This window comes from Schistocerca cancellata, chromosome 3 (assembly GCF_023864275.1).
Source record: "Schistocerca cancellata isolate TAMUIC-IGC-003103 chromosome 3, iqSchCanc2.1, whole genome shotgun sequence".
Classification (NCBI taxonomy): Eukaryota; Metazoa; Arthropoda; class Insecta; order Orthoptera; family Acrididae; genus Schistocerca; species Schistocerca cancellata.
The window spans coordinates 687160173-687184744 of NC_064628.1; the positions used below are offsets into that span (position 1 = coordinate 687160173).

At 46.8% G+C, this 24572-nt stretch overlaps 1 protein-coding gene across 5 annotated transcripts in view; it reads left to right on the forward strand.

Moving 5' to 3' along the window:
* Nucleotides 1-24572, forward strand: part of LOC126175669 (rab11 family-interacting protein 4) — a 954952-nt gene that overhangs the window by 444539 nt on the left and 485841 nt on the right. Inside the window, exon 1 of one of the 5 annotated variants that reach the window (XM_049922587.1) lies at nucleotides 7146-7355. The exons of the other annotated variants lie outside the window; for them this stretch is intronic. The gene's annotated coding sequence lies outside the window, so the exon portion shown is untranslated. Of the gene's footprint in view, nucleotides 1-7145; nucleotides 7356-24572 lie in introns of those variants that run through there. 5 annotated transcript variants of the gene reach the window in all.

Below are 24572 nucleotides of genomic sequence, written 5' to 3' on the forward strand. Positions count from 1 at the left end.
GCCTGCAAGAAAAGTGAAGCAGATAGAAGACGTGGTCAAATGTCTGTGTAACTCCATATACGTTCACACCATCGGCGATTATACACTGAAAAGCCGAAGAAACTGGTACACCAGCCTAATATAGTGTAGGCCCCCGCGGGCACGCACAAGTGCGGCAACGCGACGTGGCACGGACTCGACTAATGTGTGAAGTAATGCAGGAGGGAACTGACTCCATGCATCCTGCAGGGCTGTCCATAAATCCGTAAGACTGCGACGGAGTGGAGATCTCTTGTGATCAGCACGTTGGAAGATGTGCTCAATAACGTCCATGTCTGGGGAGTCTGGTGGCCAGCGGAAGTGTTTAAACTTAGAAGAGTGTTCGTGGAACCACTCTGTAGCAATTTGGACGTGTGGTGTGTCGCATTGTCCTGCTGGAATTGCCCAAGTCCGTCGGACTGCACAATGGACATGAATGGATGCAGTTGATCAGACAGGATGCTTATACACGTGTCATCCATCAGTATCTTACCTATACGTATCAGGGGTCCAATTATCACTCCAGCTGCACGTGTTCCACTCCACTACAGAGCCTTCACCACCTTGAACATTCGCCTGCTGACATGCAGGGTCCATGGATTCATAAAGTTGTCGCGATACCCGTACACGTCCATCCGCTCGATACCATTTCAAACGATACTCGTCAGACCACCCAACGTGTTTCCAGACATCAACAGTCCAATGTCGGTGTTAAAATAACGGGCGAGACATAAAGCTTTGTGTCGAGTAGTCATGAAGAGTTCACGAATGAGCCATCTGCTCCGAAAGCCCATACCGATGATGTTTCGTTGAATGGTTCGCACGCTGACACTTGTTGATGGCCCAGCATTCAAATCTGCAGCAATTTGCGGAAGGATTGCCCTTCTGTCATGTTGAACGATTCTCTTCCTTCGACGTTGGTCCCGTTCTTGCAGGATCTTTTTCCAGCCGCGGCGATGTCGGAGATGTGACGTTATACCAGATTCCTGATATTCACGCTACACTCGCAAAATGGTCGTACGGGAAAATCCCCACTCCATCGCTACCTCGAAGATTCTGTGTCCCATCCCTCGAGCTCCGACTGTAACACCACGTTCACACTCACTTAAATCTTGATAAACTGCCACTGTAGCAGCAGTAACCGATCTCTCTCTCTCTAAACACATGTATAAATATTCATATTATTATAGTTCGTTCACACGTGGCTCGAGACTCTTTGATTTATATGCGTGATGTTGGCCAGCAGGACACAGTAAAATGGAAAGACGACAGTGAAAATTTGTGCCCGACCTTTTTTTTGTAAACATATATATTTATTTAAATTATTAAGATTGAGACACTTTTAAACATTTCTTTCTGTTAAGCTATTATATTCCTACAGTTGGTTAACATTACTGTCGTTTTTAGGACCGGGACTCGAACCCACATTTCATACTTATCGCGAGGGGTCGCCTTACCATTTGGCTATCCCTGCAAGACTCCCGGCCAGTCCCAAATTTCCATATCATTTTACTTGAAAGTCACCTGCTCAGTGTCGTTGCTGTGAACGTCGGAGGCGTGCAAAGTGACACCGCGCTGTGTGTTGTGCTCGATGTTGCAGATCCTGTGACGTTCCCAATTACGACGCTAGGTACGTTTCGACATGCGTGCAAGCAACTTTCAAGTGAAATTAGAATTATACACGCCTGGAAATGGAAAAAAGAACACATTGACACCGGTGTGTCAGACCCACCATACTTGCTCCGGACACTGCGAGAGGGCTGTACAAGCAATGATCACACGCACGGCACAGCGGACACACCAGGAACCGCGGTGTTGGCCGTCGAATGGCGCTAGCTGCGCAGCATTTGTGCACCGCCGCCGTCAGTGTCAGCCAGTTTGCCGTGGCATACGGAGCTCCATCGCAGTCTTTAACACTGGTAGCATGCCGCGACAGCGTGGACGTGAACCGTATGTGCAGTTGACGGACTTTGAGCGAGGGCGTATAGTGGGCATGCGGGAGGCCGGGTGGACGTACCGCCGAATTGCTCAACACGTGGGGCGTGAGGTCTCCACAGTACATCGATGTTGTCGCCAGTGGTCGGCGGAAGGTGCACGTGCCCGTCGACCTGGGACCGGACCGCAGCGACGCACGGATGCACGCCAAGACCGTAGGATCCTACGCAGTGCCGTAGGGGACCGCACCGCCACTTCCCAGCAAATTAGGGACACTGTTGCTCCTGGGGTATCGGCGAGGACCATTCGCAACCGTCTCCATGAAGCTGGGCTACGGTCCCGCACACCGTTAGGCCGTCTTCCGCTCACGCCCCAACATCGTGCAGCCCGCCTCCAGTGGTGTCGCGACAGGCGTGAATGGAGGGACGAATGGAGACGTGTCGTCTTCAGCGATGAGAGTCGCTTCTGCCTTGGTGCCAATGATGGTCGTATGCGTGTTTGGCGCCGTGCAGGTGAGCGCCACAATCAGGACTGCATACGACCGAGGCACACAGGGCCAACACCCGGCATCATGGTGTGGGGAGCGATCTCCTACACTGGCCGTACACCACTGGTGATCGTCGAGGGGACACTGAATAGTGCACGGTACATCCAAACCGTCATCGAACCCATCGTTCTACCATTCCTAGACCGGCAAGGGAACTTGCTGTTCCAACAGGACAATGCACGTCCGCATGTATCCCGTGCCACCCAACGTGCTCTAGAAGGTGTAAGTCAACTACCCTGGCCAGCAAGATCTCCGGATCTGTCCCCCCATTGAGCATGTTTGGGACTGGATGAAGCGTCGTCTCACGCGGTCTGCACATAGGCCGGCTGAAGTGGCCGTGCGGTTAAAGGCGCTGCAGTCTGGAACCGCAAGACCTCTACGGTCGCAGGTTCGAATCCTGCCTCGGGCATGGATGTTTGTGATGTCCTTAGGTTAGTTAGGTTTAACTAGTTCTAAGTTCTAGGGGACTAATGACCTCAGCAGTTGAGTCCCATAGTGCTCAGAGCCATTTAAAAAAAAAAAAAAAAAACGCGGTCTGCACGTCCAGCACGAACGCTGGTCCAACTGAGGCGCCAGGTGGAAATGGCATGGCAAGCCGTTCCACAGGACTACATCCAGCATCTCTACGATCGTCTCCATTGGAGAATAGCAGCCTGCATTGCTGCGAAAGGTGGATATACACTGTACTAGTGCCGACATTGTGCATGCTCTGTTGCCTGTGTCTATGTGCCTGTGGTTCTGTCAGTGTGATCATGTGATGTATCTGACCCCAGGAATGTGTCAATAAAGTTTCCCCTTCCTGGGACAATGAATTCACGGTGTTCTTATTTCAATTTCCAGGAGTGTACATAATGCATGTACGAGTACAGGCTGTACACACAAGTGGCTGTCAGTCGTGCACGGATAGTCAAATGGTAGGGCGACCGTTCGCTATAAGTAGGAAATACAGATACGAGTCGCGGTCCGGCACAACTTTTCATTGTCGTTATTCCAAGCTACAGCTGATGGTTGTCCGTATTCGCAATTGCGAATACATGACGGCTGTAGTTGCCGCAGTGCCCGTTCCTTTCGACATGCATGCATGTCCAAAGGAACTTTGCATCGTAATTCAGAATCAGTGCATGCATCCAGGCCAGAAGGGTTGCAATGTCGTACGATAAGTGGGTTCATAAAGCCACGTTCTTTGTGAATTTATTTTGTTTTTGTAATCACTGAAGTAACATCACACTACATCCCATTTCGTCTCGTTTCCACTCCCACCCTCCACCCTCGCCACCCTTCTGGGTGCTTCAGTTTTATTGTCAGACGTGTATTTTGACCATGACTGACACACATTCGTACCAACATACTTATCAGCTTTCCACTCCCGTGAAAGTTTCGAAACCAGGGGGAATTTTGTAGACACTGGTTGGATAGCAGTGTAGTGTTGGCTTTTATGCCACATGGAAACGCACCGATCCTCTGTCCATTGTTTCTTGGACAGCTTCCATTAAGATAACATGAAATCATTGGATAGCAAATGACATTTATTGCATGGAGATCAATTAGTTAAACAGCTTTTAAGCTGGCTGGCATGAAAAGAGCCAGTAGGGTGTTTCGACAGGCCAGCTGGATGGCATGTGCCATGGTAAGCCAAGCCAAATTCAGAAGAACGCAAAATCCCGAAGACTGGCTAAGATTCACGGAAGCTAGAAATTTAATGCGGACTCAATGCGAGATGCTTTTAATAGTTTCCACAGTGAAACATTTTCTTAAAATATGGTAGAAAACCCAAAGAGATTCTGGTAGTATGTAAAGTACAACAGTGGCAAGAACAGTCAATACCGTCACTGCGCGATAGCGATGGAAATGTTACCGATGGTGGTGCCACTAAAGCGGAGTTACTAAATACAGTTTCCCGTAATTCCTTCACGAAAGAAGACGAAGTAAATATTGCAGAATTCGAAACCCTAACAGTTGTTAGCATGAGTGACATAAAAGTAAATATCTTAGGTGTTGCGGAACAACTCAAATCACTTAAGAAAGGCAAGCCTTCCGGTCCAGATGGTATACCAGTCAGGTTCCTTTCAGAGTATGCAGACACAATAGCGCATTTCTTAGCAATCATATACAACCGCTCACTTGACTGAAGGTCTCTTCCTAAAGTCTAGAAAGTAGCACATGTCACATCAATATTCAAGAAAGGAAATAGGAGTAACCCATTGAATTACAGACCCGTATCACTTACCTAAATTTGCAGCAGGATTTTGGAGGATATACTGTACTCGAACATTATGTATCACCTTGAAGACAACGACTTATTGATACATAACCAACACGTATTCAGAAAATATCGTTCTTGTGCAACACAGCTAGCTCTTTATTCCCATGAAGTAATAAGTGCTGCCGATAAGGGATCTCAGATCGACTCCATATTTCTAGATTTCCAGAAGGCTTTTGATACCGTTCCTCACAAGCGTCTATTCATCAGATTGCGTGCATATGGAGAATCGTCTCAGTTGTGTGACTGGATTCGTGATTTCCTCTCAGAGAGGTCACAGTTCGTACTGATAGACGGTAAATCATCGAGTAGAACAGAAGTGATATCTGGCGTTCCGCAAGATATGTCATAGGCCCTCTGCTATTCAAGATTTATATAAATGATCTAGGTGATAATCTGAGCAGCCCCCTTAGATTGTTTCCAGATGACGCTGTAATTTACCGTCTAGTAAAATCATCAGACGATCAATTCCAATTAGAAAATGATCTAGAGAGAAGTGGCAATTGGCACTAAACAAAGAAAAGTGCGAGGTCATCCACATGGGTACTAAAAGAAATCCGATAAATTTTGGGTATACGATAAATCACACAAATCTGAGGGCTGTCAATTCGAACTGAACCGCGTGGCCGCTACGGTCGCAGGTTCGAATCATGCCTCGGGCATGGATGTGTGTGAGTGTGATGTCCTTAGGTTAGTTAGGTTTAAGTAGTTCTAAGTTCTAGGGGACTGATGACCACAGATGTTAAGTCCCATAGTGCTCAGAGCCATTTGAACCATTTTTTAGGGGCGAGAGTGTTACTGATATGATACGCGAGTTGGGGTGGCAATCACTGAAACAAAGGCGGGTTTCTTTGCGGCGAGATCTATTTACGAAATTTCGATCACCAACTTTCTCTTCCGAATGCGGTAATATTTTGTTGATACCCACCTACGTAGGAAGAAATGATCATCATAGTAAAATAAGAGAAATCAGAGCTCGAACGGAAAGATTTAGGTGTTCCTTTTTCCCACACGCCATTCGAGAGTGGAATGGTAGAGAAGTAGTATGAAACCTTGACCTTGACCTTGTGGATGACATCGGAAGTTCACTGAGGGTTTTTGCGTATGATGCTGTGGTATATCGAGAGGTTGTAACAATGGAAAGTTGTACTGAAATGCAGGAGGGTCTGCAACGAATTGACGCATGGTGCAGGGAATGGCAATTGAATCTCAATGTAGACAAGTGTAATGTGCTGCGAATACATAGAAAGAAAGATCCCTTATCATTTAGCTACAATATAGCACGTCAGCAACTGGAAGCAGTTAATTCCATAAATTATCTGGGAGTACGCATTAGGAGTGATTTAAATGGAATGATCATATAAAGTTGATCGTCGGTAAAGCAGATGCCAGACTGAGATTCATTGGAAGAATCCTAAGGAAATGCAATCCGAAAAAAAAGGAAGTAGGTTACAGTACGCTTGTTCGCCCACTGCTTGAATACTGCTCAGCAGCGTGGGATCCGTACCAGATAGGGTTGATAGAAGAGATAGAGAAGATCCAACGGAGAGCAGCGCGCTTCGTTACAGGATCATTTAGTAATCGCGAAAGCGTTACGGAGATGGTAGATGAACTCCAATGGAAGACTCTGCAGGAGAGACGCTCGGTAGCTCGGTACGGGCTTTTGTTGAAGTTTCGAGAACATACCTTCACCGAGGAGTCAAGCAGTATATTGCTCCCTCCTATGTATATCTCGCGAAGAGACCATGAGGATAAAATCAGAGAGATTAGAGCCCACACAAAGACATACCGACAATCCTTCTTTCCACGAACAATACGAGACAGGAATAGAAGGGAGAACCGATAGAGGTACTCAAGGTACCCTCCGCCACACACCGTCAGGCGGCTTGCGGAGTATGGATGTAGATGTAGATGTCGAAAATGGTTCGATGAGCCCTCTGCCAGGCACTTTGAATTGCCGAGTAACCATGTAGATGTAAGGCTGTTCACGAGTAGCTTTTCATTGCGTGTGGAAGCCCAGCTTAAAAGTCGACCGAAAGGGGCGGATGGAGTGCTCTGTATAATTACGCAGATGTGTCTGGCAGCGATATCACGCCCCAGTAATGGGCCGGCGTTCCGCTGCAGCGTGCGTGCCACAAGTGGGCCACCTCCTCGCTTTCCATAGTGGCCGGCGCGCCTCCCATTCTCTCCGCAGACACACAACAACGGCCTCTTGTTTCGCCGCCCACAGCCACCGGCAGGCCTAATTAAAAAGCGCCGCGGCAGTTCGCCGCCCAGGTGAGAGGCGCGGGACGCGCGCCGTCTGCGCATGCGCGCGGCAGACGCGCAGCTTTCGGCTCCCGCCGGTTGGCGCTCCTGCGTCGCCAGCCACAGGTGTGTTGGCGTACGTCAGTCGCTAGGCAACCTCGTTGCTGTGAACATCGGGGGCGTGCAAAGTGACACCGCGCTGTGTGTTGTGCTCGTGATTGCGTGTCCGCGTAGTGCCGAGTGCTTACTGGTACGGCTGCAGTCATCCTGAAGAACACCTCTGGCGCTAGTTCTCTGTGGTGCAACGGGAAAGCTGCGACGGCAGTATTTGTGGAATTTCATTCTTAGGTAAGCGCTCGTGACCCGAACGTTTGCAGATTATCCCGGTGAACAGTTGGCTCCTGCTGATCTGCTTGCGTTCTGGCTTAAAGTAAGGCTACAGTTACGTCCCCGCTTGGGTTCTTGTAACATCAGAAAACGCATTACCGAGATAATCTCTCTAACAATCGCAATTTGCCCATTGCTAATAACGGGTAAACTGTGAAGACCGTTCTAAGACCATCCGAAAATAGTTATGCAAAAAATAAGACATTAGTAAATCTGAATGCTGTATCGAATTATACGGCGTAACGCAACACATAAGTTATATAACGGTGACTCCTAAAAAAAGCTTCCGTTCTTCAGCTTCATCTTCCCTTCGGTCCTGTTTGTCTTTTGACGGAAATGTTTCATGGTCAAGCGACGCCCCTCATTGCTATGCCAGATTTCATTAGATGTGATCTGTTTTTAATTGATACACAAAAAGTAGCCTAAAACTTGGCTACTTTGTTTTGAATGCCCAATCTTTTTATCACCTGAGTCAAAGTACAGTCCGTCTATATCATTTTCATAAATACTTTCAAGAACTATCGTAAAACTACTTTCTCAATATCGTTTACCGTTTAACTACAGAAGAAAATTGTAAGCTTTCCTTCGACGAAATGAGTTTCCAGTAACCTATTCTAGTGATCTGTAAAAGTATACGTTCACTGAATGTCACTGTGGATACCGTTACGATCCGTGGCGTTCAACCGTAATCAAGGTCATACCGGAAGCATCTGTGGTTACGCTGCACCGTGTCCTCTGTGAACAGAAATAGTCAGAATAGTTTTATAGTGACAGGATCCCCATCGCCAGCGTTACTATTTTTACAGTTATGGGTATATGACTAGTGGGTAATAGGAAATTGTAACGAAGCGCACTTTATCGTTCATAGAACAAGATTTCCGTAATGCTTCTGAGTGAAACGCTTTGATTAACACCAGTGGTCTGAAAGTAACGCCTGGCTAGAATAACTGACCTTCACTTTGCACTTTTACGCTAAAGTCATGTTCATGGCAATGCTTTAAGGATGAGAGCGCCAAGGCAAAGGATGACTTTGGGTACTAAAAGAAGTTTTGAGCGACAGTTATCTACATCTACGTATATACTCCGCTAGCCATCAAGCGGTGTGTGGCGGAGGACACTATTCGCGCCAAAGTCATATCCCCCCCCCCCCCCCCCCCTTTGTGTTCCACTCGGGGATAGCGCGAGGGAAAAACGACTGTCTCAATTTCCCTTATCTTTGAACGGTGATCTTTACGCGATTTGAAAGTTGGTGGTAATAATATATGCTCTACATCCTCGGCGAAGGTCGGATTTCGAAATTTAGTGAGCATCCCCTTCCGTTTAGCGCATCGTCTATCTGCGTGTGTGTCCCACTACAAACTTTCTATGCGATTTGCAACGCTCTCGCGATAGCTAAATGTACCAGTCGTGAATCTTGCCGCTCTTCTTTGGACTTCTCAATCTCTTGAATCGGACCCAACTGGTAAGGGTCCCACACAGACGAACAATACTGTAAGACTGGACGAACTAATGTATTGTAAGTAATTAACTTTGTTGAAGGACTGTATCGCTTCAGCATTCTACCAATAAACCGCAGTCTAGAGTTCGCCTTACCCGTTACTTGTGTAATCTGATCGTTCCATTTGAGATCATTTCGAATAGTCACACCCAGATACTTGACGGATGTTACCGCTTCCAGAGACTGGGCATTTATTTTGTACTCGTACATTAATGGGGATTTTCATCTTGTTATACACAGTAGGTGACACTTACTAATATTGAGAGATAACTGCCAGTCGTTACACCTCGCATTTATTTTCTGCAAATCCTCATTGATTTGTTCACAACTTTCGTGTGATACTACTTTCCCGTAGACTACAGCATCATCCGCAAACAGTCTAAGGCCGCTGTCAATACCATCAACCAGATGGTTTATGTAAATCGTAAAAAGCAGCGGACCTATAACACTGCCCTGGGGCACACCTGATGTTACGCTTGTTTCTGTTGAAGTCTCCCCACTCACGACGACATACTGCTCTACATCTACATCCATACTCCGCAAGCCACCTGACGGTGTGTGGCGGAGTCTGTCTGTTAGAAAACTTTCTATCCTACCGCATACGTCATCGGATAGATCGTAAGCGCGCACTTTTTGGAGCAAGCGACAGTACAGAACTGAGTCGAACGCCTTTCGAAAGTCGAGGGGAGCCGGTATCTAGAGCCTGTTGTATATCAGGCACAAAGAGGACCAGCTGTGTCTCGCATGACTCCTGTTTCCTAAAACTGCTGGTTTCTGCAGATACTACCGAAATCAGCAAATGCCTCGCAGCTAGAATGCAGGAGTTACCAATATCTTACTAACATAAATGAGAATGAATTTGTTGCAGAAATAAGGTAAATTCACTCTGTGCCACTGTAGCAGGAGACACTTTATTTAGGTATGTCGTGACTCACGTAGAAAAGTGATTACGTAGACAGTTTTTGATGACGAAATAATAGCCGTTTCTGAGCACACGTTCTTTCAAAATCTGGTAAGAGAATAGATTTTGGCTTTAATGCGTGAGTAATTGTGCATTGTGTAGGCCTGCCTGTGAAATCGCTCTTGCGGTTTCACGCAGGAAGAAAAGACAGTTGTTCAGTGTGGTGCGAATATCAATTAGGCCTACTGTGTAAATGAGTGACACACGTATTGAAATACAGACTGATAATCAACAGTGAAAGGGATCGGATTGGAAGCTGTTTTTCTCTCCAGAGCAGGCGGAAACTGAAGTAGACTGATTACGAAGGCAGTCGATACTGAATCACTGACGGAAAACAAATTGCAACTCCAAAAATTAATTAATGCAGGGGAATGAAATTTATGGAATACATTTGTCAAGATAATACATTGCAGGATCACGGGTTAACGTAAGCGCGAGATAAGCCGTTTCAAATGTGAAATGCTGGTACATCAATAAGTCTTTCTGCAAAGTCGCAGAAGAAACATCCAGTTTCTCGTAGCCCATTACGCGGCCTCATTGAAACTCAGTGAAGTGTTTTTAATGGCGTCTTTGTCGGTTTTAGGGTATTCTTGACTGACATCAACTCGCAACGTTCTATCTCGAAGGTAACAAACGCTTACGACCGTCACAGCGTGTGTTGAGAGCAAAACAACCTGCATGCTCATAGCGGCGCCACTAGCGTCAGTCACTTCTTCGCGACTGTCGTGAAATTTGTGCAGATATTATCTTTCATATGTATAAATACGCCTACCAACTTTCGTTTATGACGCACAACTCCTCCTTGGTGTTGCGGTGCTTTTTCGTCTGTGTTTATAATGCAATTTAAAGAGTCTAATACACACAGGAAAAAATCTTCAAATGTGTGTGAAATCTTATGGGGCTTAACTGCTAAGGTCATCAGTCCCTAAGCTTACAAACTACTTAACATAAATTATCCTAAGAACAAAGACACACACCCATGCCCGAGAAAGGACTCGAACCTCCGCCGGGACCAGCCGCACAGTCCATGACTGCAGCGCCTGAGACCGCTCGGCTAATCCCGCGCGCCCAGACAAGAAAGTCGTAATCAGGATCACAATGCGATGAAACCAGTTTCTCTGTGGTGTCAGATGATATTTAAGAGTTGACATTTGTAAGGCAAAATTATTTGCATTTGATAACGACCACACGGACGAAATTCCAATACTGTAGGGTTTTGCAAAAAAGAGGAAGGAACCTTACAGTCAAAAGGCGACCACGATCTCATTTACAATATTTTACATAGCTGTGAGCCCCAACTACGATAAGTCAATCTTAGTTTTTGATTGAGATTTTTCGAATATATTAGTTTGGAAAGTAACAAAAAAACTTCCCGTATTCACACTTTATCAACAGAACTACCAGGCCCGCCCACAAAGCATTAGTCAAGAATATTTTTATCTAATACAAATATTTCGCAAAGCAAGAATACGGATTTTCGCACCATGTTTTACCCGTATTCTACGTTCAGGCCACTACGAGCGCTGCCGTCGTTCTCTGTTTCCATATTGTAACATGGGCCTAGCATTTATTATAATTTGGAGTCCTGGGATCAAGGTGTAAGTAGGAATTATGAGGGTAATCCCAAAAGTAAGGTCTCCTATTTTTTTTTATAAGTACATAGACAATGCTTTTCCCGCGCGGGATTAGCCGAGCGGTCTGAGGCACTGCAGTCATGGACTCTGCGGCTGGCCCCGGCGGAGATTTGAGTCCTCCCTCGGGCATGGGCGTGTGTGTTAGTTCTTAGGACAATTTAGCTTTAGTAGTGTGTAAGCTTAGGGACTCACGACCTTAGCAGTTAAGTCCCATAAGATTTCACACACATCTGAGCATTTTTTTTTTCTACAATGGTTTACATCAATGTACAGCTTGAACATTTAGCTATTTTTCGACATAATCACCATTTCTGTCGATGCATTTTTGTAGACACTGTGGCAGTTTTTGTATGCCCACCTCGTCGCCATGCTGTTCAGAAAGTTATGAACCTCTTCTTTCAAATGGTTCAAATGGCTCTGAGCACTATGGGACTTAACATCTGAGGTCATCAGTCCCCTAGAACTTAGAACTACTTAAACCTAACTAACCTAAGGACATCACACACATCCATGCCCGAGACAGGATTCGAAGCTGCTACCGTAGCGGTCGCTCGGTTCCAGACTGTAGCGCCTAGAACCGCTCGGCCACCACGGCCGGACCTCTTCTTTCACCTCGTCGTCGGAACTGAATCGCTTTCTGGCCAAATGTTCTTTTAACCTAGGGAACAGGTGATAGTCACTGGGCGCCAAGTCAGGACTATAGCGTGGGTGGGTGATTATGTTCCACTGAAACTGTTGCAGGAGAGCAACGGTTTGCCGAATGATGTGAGGGCGAAAGTTGTCATGCAGAATGTGTACGCCCTTGTTCAACATTCCTCTTCTCCGGTTCTGAACTGCCCGTTTGAGTTTTTTCAGAGTCCAACAGTACCTGTCAGCGTTAATTGTGGGCCGGCCGCGGTGGTCTAGCGGTTCTGGCGCTGCAGTCCGGAACCGTGGGACTGCTACGGTCGCAGGTTCGAATCCTGCCTCGGGCATGGGTGTGTGTGATGCCCTTAGGTTAGTTAGGTTTAAGTAGTTCTAAGTTCTAGGGGACTTATGACCTAAGATGTTTAGTCCCATAGTACTCAGAGCCATTTGAACCATTTCGTTAATTGTGGTCCCAGCGATTCAGCTCAGAAGATGAGGTGAAAGAAGAGATTCATAACTTTCTGAACAGCATGGCGGCGGGCTGGTATGACATGGGAATACAGAAACTGCCACAGCGTCTACAAAAATGCATCGACAGAAATGGTGATTATGTCGAAAAATAGCTAAATGTTCAAACTGTAAACTGATGTAAACCATTGTAGAAATAAACAGGTCTAAAATAGGAGACCTTACTTTTGGGACTACCCTAGTACATTGTCGACAGAAAATACCAGGAGTAAATGGAAAAAGTTGTTTCAAAACGAGGCACACGGTACATGTCATCGACATTTCCGGTGTAATGCAGATATTTTCAGAGTGCCATGCAGATTAAAAGATAAATTAGGGTAAGAAATAAAATGTAATTACTCCGTAACGAGCCACCAGATGGTGCTCAGAAAATATCCCTGAAGAAACTGCGAAATTTTTTAACTGTCTGGCGGATTCAAGTTGTGTGCCAGATTGGGACTCGGACCTGGGAACTTTGCCTTTCCCGGGCAAGTGCTCCTTCGTGACCGATTCGCCGTCACAGCTTCACTTCCGGCAGTAACTTCTCTCTGAAGTGTTGTCAGAAGAATTCGGATTCCGCCAGCGTTTGCGGAAGAGCCTACGTCAACGAGCGCACAGGTAGCCACGAGCGTAGCGATCGCTGGAGAAGAATTAGGCTGGAGTTGCGTGGGATGAGGTCCAGGGACCGGTCGGTCTGGAAGCTGCCGCTGCAGGTAGTGAGGGAGTGTGTGCCGCAGCCGCTCCCACCGGCGCACGCAACACGACACCCGACAACACCAGCCACTGCTGGCGGGCGGCACGGCAGGATTACTGCGGCTCCGGCCGAGCTAATGAGTCTGTTTGCCGACTGCACAGAACACGGCCGCCATTTACCGGCCGCCAACACGAGCAGCGAGCTACACCTCCCGTATCCTCCAACTTTATTGCGTATCTTCTCGTCTCCGCAGCGCTTGAAGTTTGCACGAGTTTTATCGGAGTCGTACAGTGTATGTTTTCACGACCGGTACTGAGTTCACTTGAAACTTCCGAGCTGACAGGCTGTGGTCTATGTATAAAACTTTCTCCTGCCGTTTCCTCTCCGAGTGTGGGAGACATCTTCAGAGGTAAAGCAGTGAACTGCAACCACAACCCGAGGGAGCGCCGAATACACTACTGGCCATTAAAATTGCTACACCACGAAGATGACGTGATACAGACGCGAAATTTAACGGACACGAAGAAGATGCTGTGATATGCAAATGATTAGCTTTTCAGAGCATTCACACAAGGTTGGCGCCGGTGGCAACACCTACAACGTGCTGACATCGGGAACGTTTCCAACCGATTTCTCATACACAAACAGCAGTTGACCGGCGTTGCCTGGTGAAACGTCGTTGTGATGCCTCGTGTAAGGAGGAGAAATGCGTACCATCACGTTTCCGACTTTGATAAAGGTCGATTGTAGCCTATCGCGTTTGCGGTTTATCGTATCGCGACATTGCTGCTCGCGTTGGTCGAGATCCAATGACTGTTAGCAGAATATGGAATCGGTGAGTTCAGGAGCTTAATACGGTACGCCATGCTGGATCCCAACGGCCTCCTATCAATAGCAGTCGAGATGACAGGCATCTTATCCGCATGGCTGTAACGGATCGTGCAGCCACGTGTCGATCCCTGAGTCAACAGATGGGGACGTTTGCAAGACAACAACCATCTGCACGAACAGTTCGACGACGTTTGCAGCATGGACTATCAGCTCGGAGACCATGGCTGCGGTTACCCTTGACGCTGCATCACAGACATGAGCGCCTGCGACGGTGTACTCAACGACGAACCTGGGTGCACGAATGGCAAAACGTCATTTTTTCGGATGAATCCAGGTTCTGTTTACAGCATCATGATGGTCGCATCCGTGTTTGGCGACATCGCGGCGAACGTACATTGGAAGCGTGTATTCGTCATCGCCATACTGGCGTATCATCCAGCGTGATGGTATGGGGTGCCATTGGTTACACGTCTCGGTCACCTCTTGTTCGCGTTGACGGCACTTTGAACAGTGGACGTTACATTTCAGATGTGTTACGACCCGTCGCTCTACTCTTCATTCGATTCCTGCGAAACCCCATATTTCAGTAGGATAATGCACGACCGCATGTTGCAGGTCCTCTATGGGCCTTTCTGGATACAGAAAATGTTAGACTGCTGCCTTGGTCTGCATATTCTCCAGATCTTTCACCAATTGAAAACATCTGGTCAATGGTAGCCGAACAACTGGCTCGTCACACGCCAGTCACTACTCTTGATGAACTGTGGTATCCTGTTGAAGCTGCATGGGCAGCTGTACCTGTTCACTCCATCCAAGCTCTGTTTGACTCAATGCCCAGGCGTTTCAAGGCCGTTATTACGGCCAGAGGTGGTTGTTCTGGGTACTGATTTCTCAGGATCTATGCACCCAAATTGCGCGAAAATGTAATCAAATGTCAGTTCTAGTATAATATATTTGGCCAATGAATACACGTTTATCATCTGCATTTCTTCTTGGTGTAGCAATTTTAATGTTCAGTAGTGTATATGGGCAGTATAGAGCGCACCACAGTCTATCATGAGGCGGGATTTTTTGTGGTAATGCCTACATCTTCGATGGAAAGTAATCGATCGTCATTCTTACGGTGCATCGTTGACATCCAAATTTTATCTAATTTAACACCTTCTCCCACTCTGTTAAAATTATTATTGTGTTTACAAATATTAATAGCCTCTTCACACATGCACGCATGATAATGCGATGTTTTCCATATGACGTTCGTCTTATTGAATTTTAGGTCAAGATCACCCTCTTGGTACACATGTCCCTATCGCCGATTTATCATTATATCCCAGGAGGAAAGTCATCTTGTGTTCAATCAGACGGGTGTTAACGCTTCTTTTCGTGGTACCAAAAGGGGACGTATATCTTTGGCGGTCTTACACATTCTTTCATTTTCAAGGTGTGTCTCACACCACACCATTTCTGCTCAAGACTTTCCCAGTGCGTTCTTGTAATCCTACTAATGAACGGAAGGAAAATTTTCCCCTTGGGATTGATCCTGATGTTCTCCTTAGAGAGAAGTGCTCGATCTGTCTCCCTGTAGGATAACCGCTGTTTTTGAAAGTCGACCGTAGATGTTCAACCTCGTCTTTTAAATAAGTTGGCTCCCAAATTTTGGTACGCCATATTTACCAAGGTTATAATCACACCTCTTTTATATCTGAGGTGGTGCTTAGAATCTTTATGAAGATAACGTTCAGTATGCGTGGCTTTCTTATTTACCATACGGCCGAACGTCTCGACCCCTCACTTGATAACACATCCAGAAAATTCAGTTGGCCGTATTCTGCTTCTCCACAGTAAACTGGGTTTTCGGATTTTTAAAAAATGGCTCTAAGTACTATGGGACTTAACATCTGAGGTCACCAGTCCCATAGACCTAGAACTACTTAAATCTAACTAACGTAAGGACATCACACACATCCATGCCCGAGGCAGGAATCGAACCTGCAACCGTAGCAGCAGCGCGGTTCCGGACTGAAGCGCCTAGAACCGCTCGGCCACAGCGGCCGGCGGTTTTCGGATTGATACTGGTGATATGTGTCAGGAAGACAGCGTTTGTCCATACTACGAAAGTATCATCGACATAGCAGTAGCACCTGGCTGATCTGTTACTGGCAGTCTGCAATGGCCATTGGTCCAAGGTCTCCTGAAACAAACTGGCCACAGCCGGACTAAGACGACTACCAATAGCCAACCCCGTCAATCTGTTGACAAAAATCATTATTTGATTGGAAACAGGTTATGGTGAGGCAGTGTCTGAATGGCTCCACAATATCTGCTGAGAAAATCTCCATTACACATGAGATAGCTTCGTTCACCGGAATCATGATAAACAGCGACACAACAAGAAAACTGACAATGATATCATCTTAGCACATTTGCATTTCTTGCCAGTTGATGGTTGGAGACACGACATCACAGTTACAGGTAGCCTGCGTAAACCAGTTGTTGACGAATATTGCATCGTATATATTGTGATATCTCCTTCAGCATTAACTAAGAGCCGGCCACGGTGGCCGAGCGGTTCTAGGCGCTACAGTCTGGAACCGCGCGACCGCTACGGTCGCAGGTTCGAATCCTGCCTCGGGCATGGATGTGAGTGATGTCCTTAGGTTAGTTAGATTTAAGTAGTTCTAAGTTCTAGGGGACTGATGACCTCAGAAGTTAAGTCGCATTGTGCTCAGAGCCATTTTAACCATTAACTAAGACGTGAAGATGGTGCGCTGAAACTGGTCGTTACACAATAAATGACAAATTAAAGACGGCTGTAGGCGTTTCATTTTCTTACAACTGTACATTTTTGTCGTTATAGTTTTTCGTGTCGGAAAGATGATGCTGTAGACTACTGTACAGTAAGTACCAAACTGCTTTAGCTGTTACGTTGGTGATAAGGTGTGTGTTAGCGTTGTTTTAAACGGATGAATTTTAGCACGCAGTATCTTTGCCACTAGCGATCAAAAAATTCTTCTACGCGGAGTACCTGTTCGAGGGAATACCAGTGCATGTAATGGAACAGCCTGAGCTTTTCTTGTTTTTGCTGCCGTGCCGCTAACGATCTGCAGTTACGTCATTTCAAAACTTCCTCTCTTTACCGGCGGGGCCTCAGAACAAAGGACGATGCGCGCAGTACTCGCTCTCTTAACAACAGCGTCGATTCGTGATTGTCTCTAGTTTTCGGTAAAGGGTAGCCCGACGAGGAAGAGTATTTTTATGTCATTTGCACAGCGCTAAGCCTTAGATGAAACGAACATAGCTTCTCTTGTTTTTCTACAATTATTTTGCGAATGTGTGATTTGTGTAGCAAAGCCAAAATGAATGATGACGTATTTCTCTCGTTTCTTCACGGGGTCGGCAAGACTCACCGGAGGAGAAACGCCCCTCTGAAGATGTCCAGCGCAGCTCTGGACGAAACGTTAGGAGCTGAAGAGTTTCATGGACCACGACCTTACATCCCGGAAGGTTTACCAGAAGATATGTCATCCGGTCGTGAAAGCCTTCATACTATAGGTTTAACTAGTTCTAAGTTCTAAGGGACTGATGACCTCAGGAGTTAAGTCCAATAGTGCTCAGAGCCTTATTTTTTTTTACTGTAGGAAGATACAGGACGATTTAGACATAATTTCCAGTTAGTGTGATGAACGGCAGATAGCTCTAAATGTGGAAAAATATAAGTTAACGCGGATTGGTAGGAAGAACACACCTGTAATGTTCGGATACAGTATCAGTAGTGTCCTGTCGACTTTGGCGTATTGGGAGAATTTTAGGAGAGTGTGGTTCACATGTAAAGGATATCGCATATAGGACGCCGGTGCGACCTATTCTTGAGTAATGCTCGAGTGTTTGGGATCCGTACCAGGTCGGGCTGAAGGAAGACACCGAAGCAGTTCAGAGGCGAAGCTGCTAGATTTGTTGCCGGTAGGTTCGAACAACACGAAAGTGTTCGGAGGTGCTTCGGGAACTCAAATGGGGCTCCCTGGAGGGAAGGCGTCGTTATTTTCGAGATACACTGTTGAGAAAATTTAGAGAACCGGCAACTGAAGCTGACTGCCAAACAATTCTACTGCCGCCAACATTCGAGAGTTGCCCAGAGAATAATGCACCGCATTTTTTCTTCAACAATTCTTTATTGAACATAATGGGAACAACACACCCAAAAGAATGATGTTTTATCCACACACTCTATTATCCCGTTTTGGGGCCTTCCTTCAGCGCCAGACAAGGGCGTGTATGCCTTGTCGGTACCAATCCTTGTCGTGATGGCGGCGCCAGTGCTTCACTGTGTTAATCACGTCCTCCTCGTCCTCAAAAGTATTCCACGAATGGTATCCTTTATTCTGTCCCCGCGAATGACATCAGCTCGCTGCAACATGTCATGTGTGGCAGCCGTGGATGGTCTCCCCGACCGCTGCAAATCGTGGAGCTCCACCGAACCGCCTTCTGATGACCTCACCCTCCGTGCCCAGCCACTAACTGTACTTCTGTCGACAGCAGACGTTCCATAGACTGTGCACAAGCGTTTGTGAATATTCCCCACAGTTTCTTTCTCTGTAGTGAGAAATTCAATGATTGCACGTTGCTTGTAACGTACGTCACATACGGACGCCACTTTGAAACTGTCCTGCAGCATCGCTGTCTGTCAGAAGTGACGGAAACTTGGCGCGCTTACTCAGGAGACCGCAAATAATACATACGTAACGTTTCGTATTCGTAGCATTGTTCTCGGCAGATGAAAAAAATGCGGTGCATGACTATGTGGGCAACCCTCGTACATTGCACCTCAGCACCACGAAGATGAGAAACGAGAAATTAGAGTTCATCCGGAGACATATAGACGGTTGTTTTTGGTTCAAATGGCTCTGAGCACTATGCGACTTAACTTCTGAGGTCATGAGTCGCCTTGAACTTAGAACTAATTAAACCTAACTAACCTAAGGACATCACACACATCCATGCCCGAGGCAGGATTCGAACCTGCGACCGTAGCGGTCGCTCGGTTCCAGACTGTAGCGCCTAGAACTGAGTTGGTTTTCCCTCGCTCTGTTTGCGAGTGGAGTAGGATAGGACATGGTTAGTAGTGCTACATAGTAGCCTCCGCCACGCACCGTACATTGGCTTGCGGAGTATCCATGTACCGGGTGATCAAAAAGTCAGTATAAATTTGAAAACCTAATAAACCACGGAATAATGTAGATAGAGAGGTAAAAATTGACGCACATGCTTGTAATGACATGGGGTTTTATTAGAACCAAAAAAAAAAACCACCCCATATTGCTAGACACGTGAAAGATCTCTTGCGCGCGTCGTTTGGTGATGATCGTGTGCTCAGCCGCCACTTTCGTCATGCTTGGCCTCCCAGGTCCGCAGACCTCAGTCCGTGCGATTGTTGGCTTTGGGGTTACCTGAAGTCGCAAGTGTATCGTGATCGACCGACATCTCTAGGGATGCTGAAAGACAACATCCGACGCCAATGCCTCACCATAGCTCCGGACATGCTTTACAGTGCTGTTCACAGCATTATTCCTCGACTACAGCTATTGTTGAGGAATGATGGTGGACATATTGAGCATTTCCTGTAAAGAACATCATCTTTGCTTTGTCTTACTTTGTTATGCTAATTATTGCTATTCTGACCAGATGAAGCGCCATCTGTCGGACATTTTTTGAACGTTTGTATGTTTTTGGCTGTAAGAAAACCCCATGTCATTCTAAGTACGTGTGTCAATTTGTACGTCTCTATCTACATTATTCCGTGATTCATTCAGTTTTCAAATTTATACTGACTTTTTGATCACCCGGTAGATGTAGATGTTTCCAACACAATACATGAGGTATCACACCGCCATATTATGACAGTAAAATGCTTATTATGTCTGCGCATAACAGTTTCATTTCTATGTGCCATTTTTTTTTATGAGTCGCATAAGTCCTAACGTTTCTTAAGCGACAATTTTTTTTTTTAACTTGTTGGTTCTGTGGACGATTATAGTACAGGAGAATAAGGGAACTTATAGGGGTGATCTCGGCATATTTTGCTACGGAGGTGGCGAAGTGCCATTGTGTTCGTAGTGAAAGTGGCTGGCAATTAGTGCACAGATCCCGTGCGAGAGGTGCTTTCTCGCTGCGCGTGCAGCAGTACGGGGCGGGCGATTTCGTGTGCACGTTGTCTGGCAGGCTCAAGGTACAGGCACGGTTTCCACGGCCACGAACTCGGCGGTGGGGTGGTCGCTGGCTGAGCTGCCCTCTAGAAACACCGGTGACCTGCGGGGGTGGGGAGAGGGATGGGAGTGGGACAGCGCTGTTTGCGCACCGCCGAGGTCGCGGCAACTGATGGGGGGCGCAGCAACACGCACCGATTCCCTGTGGCCGCCGCTTCCTCCCTCATTCCTTTGTGGAACTGTATCCGAAATGACAAAACTGATGATCTCTCAGTCCCGACAAGACAGGCTGGCGACATTGCAAACCATCCTTGGCACATACTTGCAATGAACTTTTTGCCCCACGACAAACAATCTTCAGTGCGAAGTTTCCATAAAGATGCTCGCACATTCATTTTCAAATGACTACGAGGGACGTATTGTGAGAAAGGCCGTAACGTGATTACGCATTCACTACTCACTTTTACGGTTGAGCAGAACTGGCGAAATCTGTTCATTTCATGTCAATAACTTTTTTTTCCCAATGTGTGCCTGGAATCTAACCAAACAAATATTGCATACTACGTCTTTCACACGGCGGCCTTTGTCGACGGAAAGCTTCGGATCTTTTTCGGCCGCCCGGAATGGCCCAGCGGTTCTAGGCGACATGATCTGGAACCGCGTGACCGCTACGGTCGCAGGTTCGAATCCTGCCTCGGGCATGGATGTGTGTGATGTCCTTAGGTTAGTTAGGTTTAAGTGGTTCTAAGTTCTAGGGGACTGATGACCTCAGAAGTTGAGTCCGATAGTGCTCAGAGCCATTTGAACAATTTTTGATCTTTTTCGATAAGAAACAAACAAAGCACAATTTTACGTGCCCATTCGATAGAGCGGACCCACATTAGTTTCGTGCGATACTTGTTTCATCGATATGTACTAAAACGGACAGTAAATTATGAAGAGTGACCTAGTACTCCAACAGCGACGGAGCAGCGCTTCTCCGTGGCGCAGCTGTCAGCGAGGACCCTCGGCGATGCAGTGGCTGCTGCAGTAAGGTTCAAATGGCTCTGAGCACTGTGGGACTTAACATCTGAGGTCACCATTTCCCTAGACTTAGAACTACTTGAACCTAACTAACCTAAGGACATCACACACACACATCTATGCCCGAGGCAGGATTCGAACCTGCGACCGTAGAAGCAGCGCGGTTCCGGACTGAAGCGCCTAGAACCGCTCGGCCACAGCAGCAGGCCGCTGGAGTAAGGTTATACTTCGTGTTTTACTGTCCTGTTCATACATATCGACAAAACAAGTATCGTACTAGACTAATTTGGGACCGCTCTATCGAATGGGCACGTAAAATACCGCTTTAAGAATCATGTTGTTTGTGAAGTGAAACGAAGCTCTCCGTCAGCATTGGGCGTCGCATGAAAGACGTAATGAGGCTATTATTCCAAAAGCAAAAGGGGAGACATGATGCTGTAATGATCTGCAAATGGAAACAAGCAGATTACATTAGAAGTCCTGCTGTTTCGTAGTAGCAGGATAATGTGTTCTCATTTGTTTACTACAGTCTATGCGTCATCGTGACTGTAAAGGGCTTACTGTGGAAGACTAGTTTTCACAGTACCAAAGCTGAACAGATTTCATAGCTCATGATTTTTTCTTTTTTTTTTCTTTCCCCCACCTCTCAAAATATGGAACACTTTTTGTATATATATATATATATATATATATATATATATATATATATATATATATATATATACTCCTGGAAATTGAAATAAGAACACCGTGAATTCATTGTCCCAGGAAGGGGAAACTTTATTGACACATTCCTGGGGTCGGATACATCACATGATCACACTGAGAGAACCACAGGCACATAGACACAGGCAACAGAGCATGCACAATGTCGGCACTAGTACAGTGTATATCCACCTTTCGCAGCAATGCAGGCTGCTATTCTCCCATGGAGACGATCGTAGAGATGCTGGATGTAGTCCTGTGGAACGGCTTGCCATGCCATTTCCACCTGGCGCCTCAGTTGGACCAGCGTTCGTGCTGGACGTGCAGACCGCGTGAGACGACGCTTCATCCAGTCCCAAACATGCTCAATGGGGAACAGATCCGGAGATCTTGCTGGCCAGGGTAGTTGACTTACACCTTCTAGAGCACGTTGGGTGGCACGGGATACATGCGGACGTGCATTGTCCTGTTGGAACAGCAAGTTCCCTTGCCGGTCTAGGAATGGTAGAACGATGGGTTCGATGACGGTTTGGATGTACCGTGCACTATTCAGTGTCCCCTCGACGATCACCAGTGGTGTACGGCCAGTGTAGGAGATCGCTCCCCACACCATGATGCCGGGTGTTGGCCCTGTGTGCCTCGGTCGTATGCAGTCCTGATTGTGGCGCTCACCTGCACGGCGCCAAACACGCATACGACCATCATTGGCACCAAGGCAGAAGCGACTCTCATCGCTGAAGACGACACGTCTCCATTCGTCCCTCCATTCACGCCTGTAGCGACACCACTGGAGGCGGGCTGCACGATGTTGGGGCGTGAGCGGAAGACGGCCTAACGGTGTGCGGGACCGTAGCCCAGCTTCATGGAGACGGTTGCGAATGGTCCTCGCCGATACCCCAGGAGCAACAGTGTCCCTAATTTGCTGGGAAGTGGCGGTGCGGTCCCCTGCGGCACTGCGTAGGATCCTACGGTCTTGGCGTGCATCCGTGCGTCGCTGCGGTCCGGTCCCAGGTCGACGGGCACGTGCACCTTCCGCCGACCACTGGCGACAACATCGATGTACTGTGGAGACCTCACGCCCCACGTGTTGAGCAATTCGGCGGTACGTCCACCCGGCCTCCCGCATGCCCACTATACGCCCTCGCTCAAAGTCCGTCAACTGCACATACGGTTCACGTCCACGCTGTCGCGGCATGCTACCAGTGTTAAAGACTGCGATGGAGCTCCGTATGCCACGGCAAACTGGCTGACACTGACGGCGGCGGTGCACAAATGCTGCGCAGCTAGCGCCATTCGACGGCCAACATCGCGGTTCCTGGTGTGTCCGCTGTGCCGTGCGTGTGATCATTGCTTGTACAGCCCTCTCGCAGCGTCCGGAGCAAGTATGGTGGGTCTGACACACCGGTGTCAATGTGTTCTTTTTTCCATTTCCAGGAGTGTAAGTTACAAAAACCATATTCTGAGAGATGGAAAAAGAAGAGAAAAACAGGAAAAAAATATCCTGACCTATGAAATCTGTTCAGCTTTGCTATTCTGAAAACTAGTCTTCCACAGTAAGCCATATATAGTAAGCCATATATACATTGCTCACTGTGGAAGACTAGTTTTCACAATAGCAAAGCTGAACAGATTTCAAACTGTTAACCATGGCAATTATGTATATTGGCAACGCGCCACTAGTTGACCATATGACTATCATACCGCAATTGTAACAAGCGATCTGTGCGCTGGTTATTCTTTCTTATCAAAGTATTGTGACACATTCGTGCATGGAATAGAGTTATGAGTTTTCTATCTTCTTGGAACAGATAATCTGTGAAAAGAGTTCTTAACGATCGAAAGTCGTTTGCTACTGCATGGTAATTGTATGTAAATGAATTGTCAAAGAGGAGGAGTCATATAAAAGAACGCAGGTTAGAATCAAAGTACATTATATTGTCTGCTTATTTTATTAGTCAGTCATCAAGGTTTCAGTTACGACGGGACGTGCTTAATAGGATGCCGAGGACGTGCCTGCTACACGGTCAATACTATTTCACGCCTCGCCTATAAGAGCTTCTAGGTTCACTATTCAGTGTGCCTCTGACCGTCGACTAACCTTTGTTCATAGGAACTGCTACCTCACCTACAGTTTCTATATAGATATGTGAGCTAAATCATGGACTAATTCCGAAAATTTAACTTAAGCATGAAAACTCTTTAATAATCAAAGTAAAGAAAAATATCGTAAGAAATAATTCAGTGACACGGATTTTATTTCTCGCATCGTGTGTGTCTGTTGGCAAACGCACTGCTGGAACAGGACAGCGACGTGCAAATAACGCCAGCCCTCCCCCCTCCTTCTTCCATACGTCACGACATGTGATGAAGCGTCAGCTAGACGTTGAAGTAGCGGTCGATCACCGGGTCAGTGCCCTGTAAGCATTATAGCGCCGCTGTTAGTTCGATTTCGTTTGGTTCTGCAGGCTTAAATGTCTCAGCGGCGACCGGGTCAATCT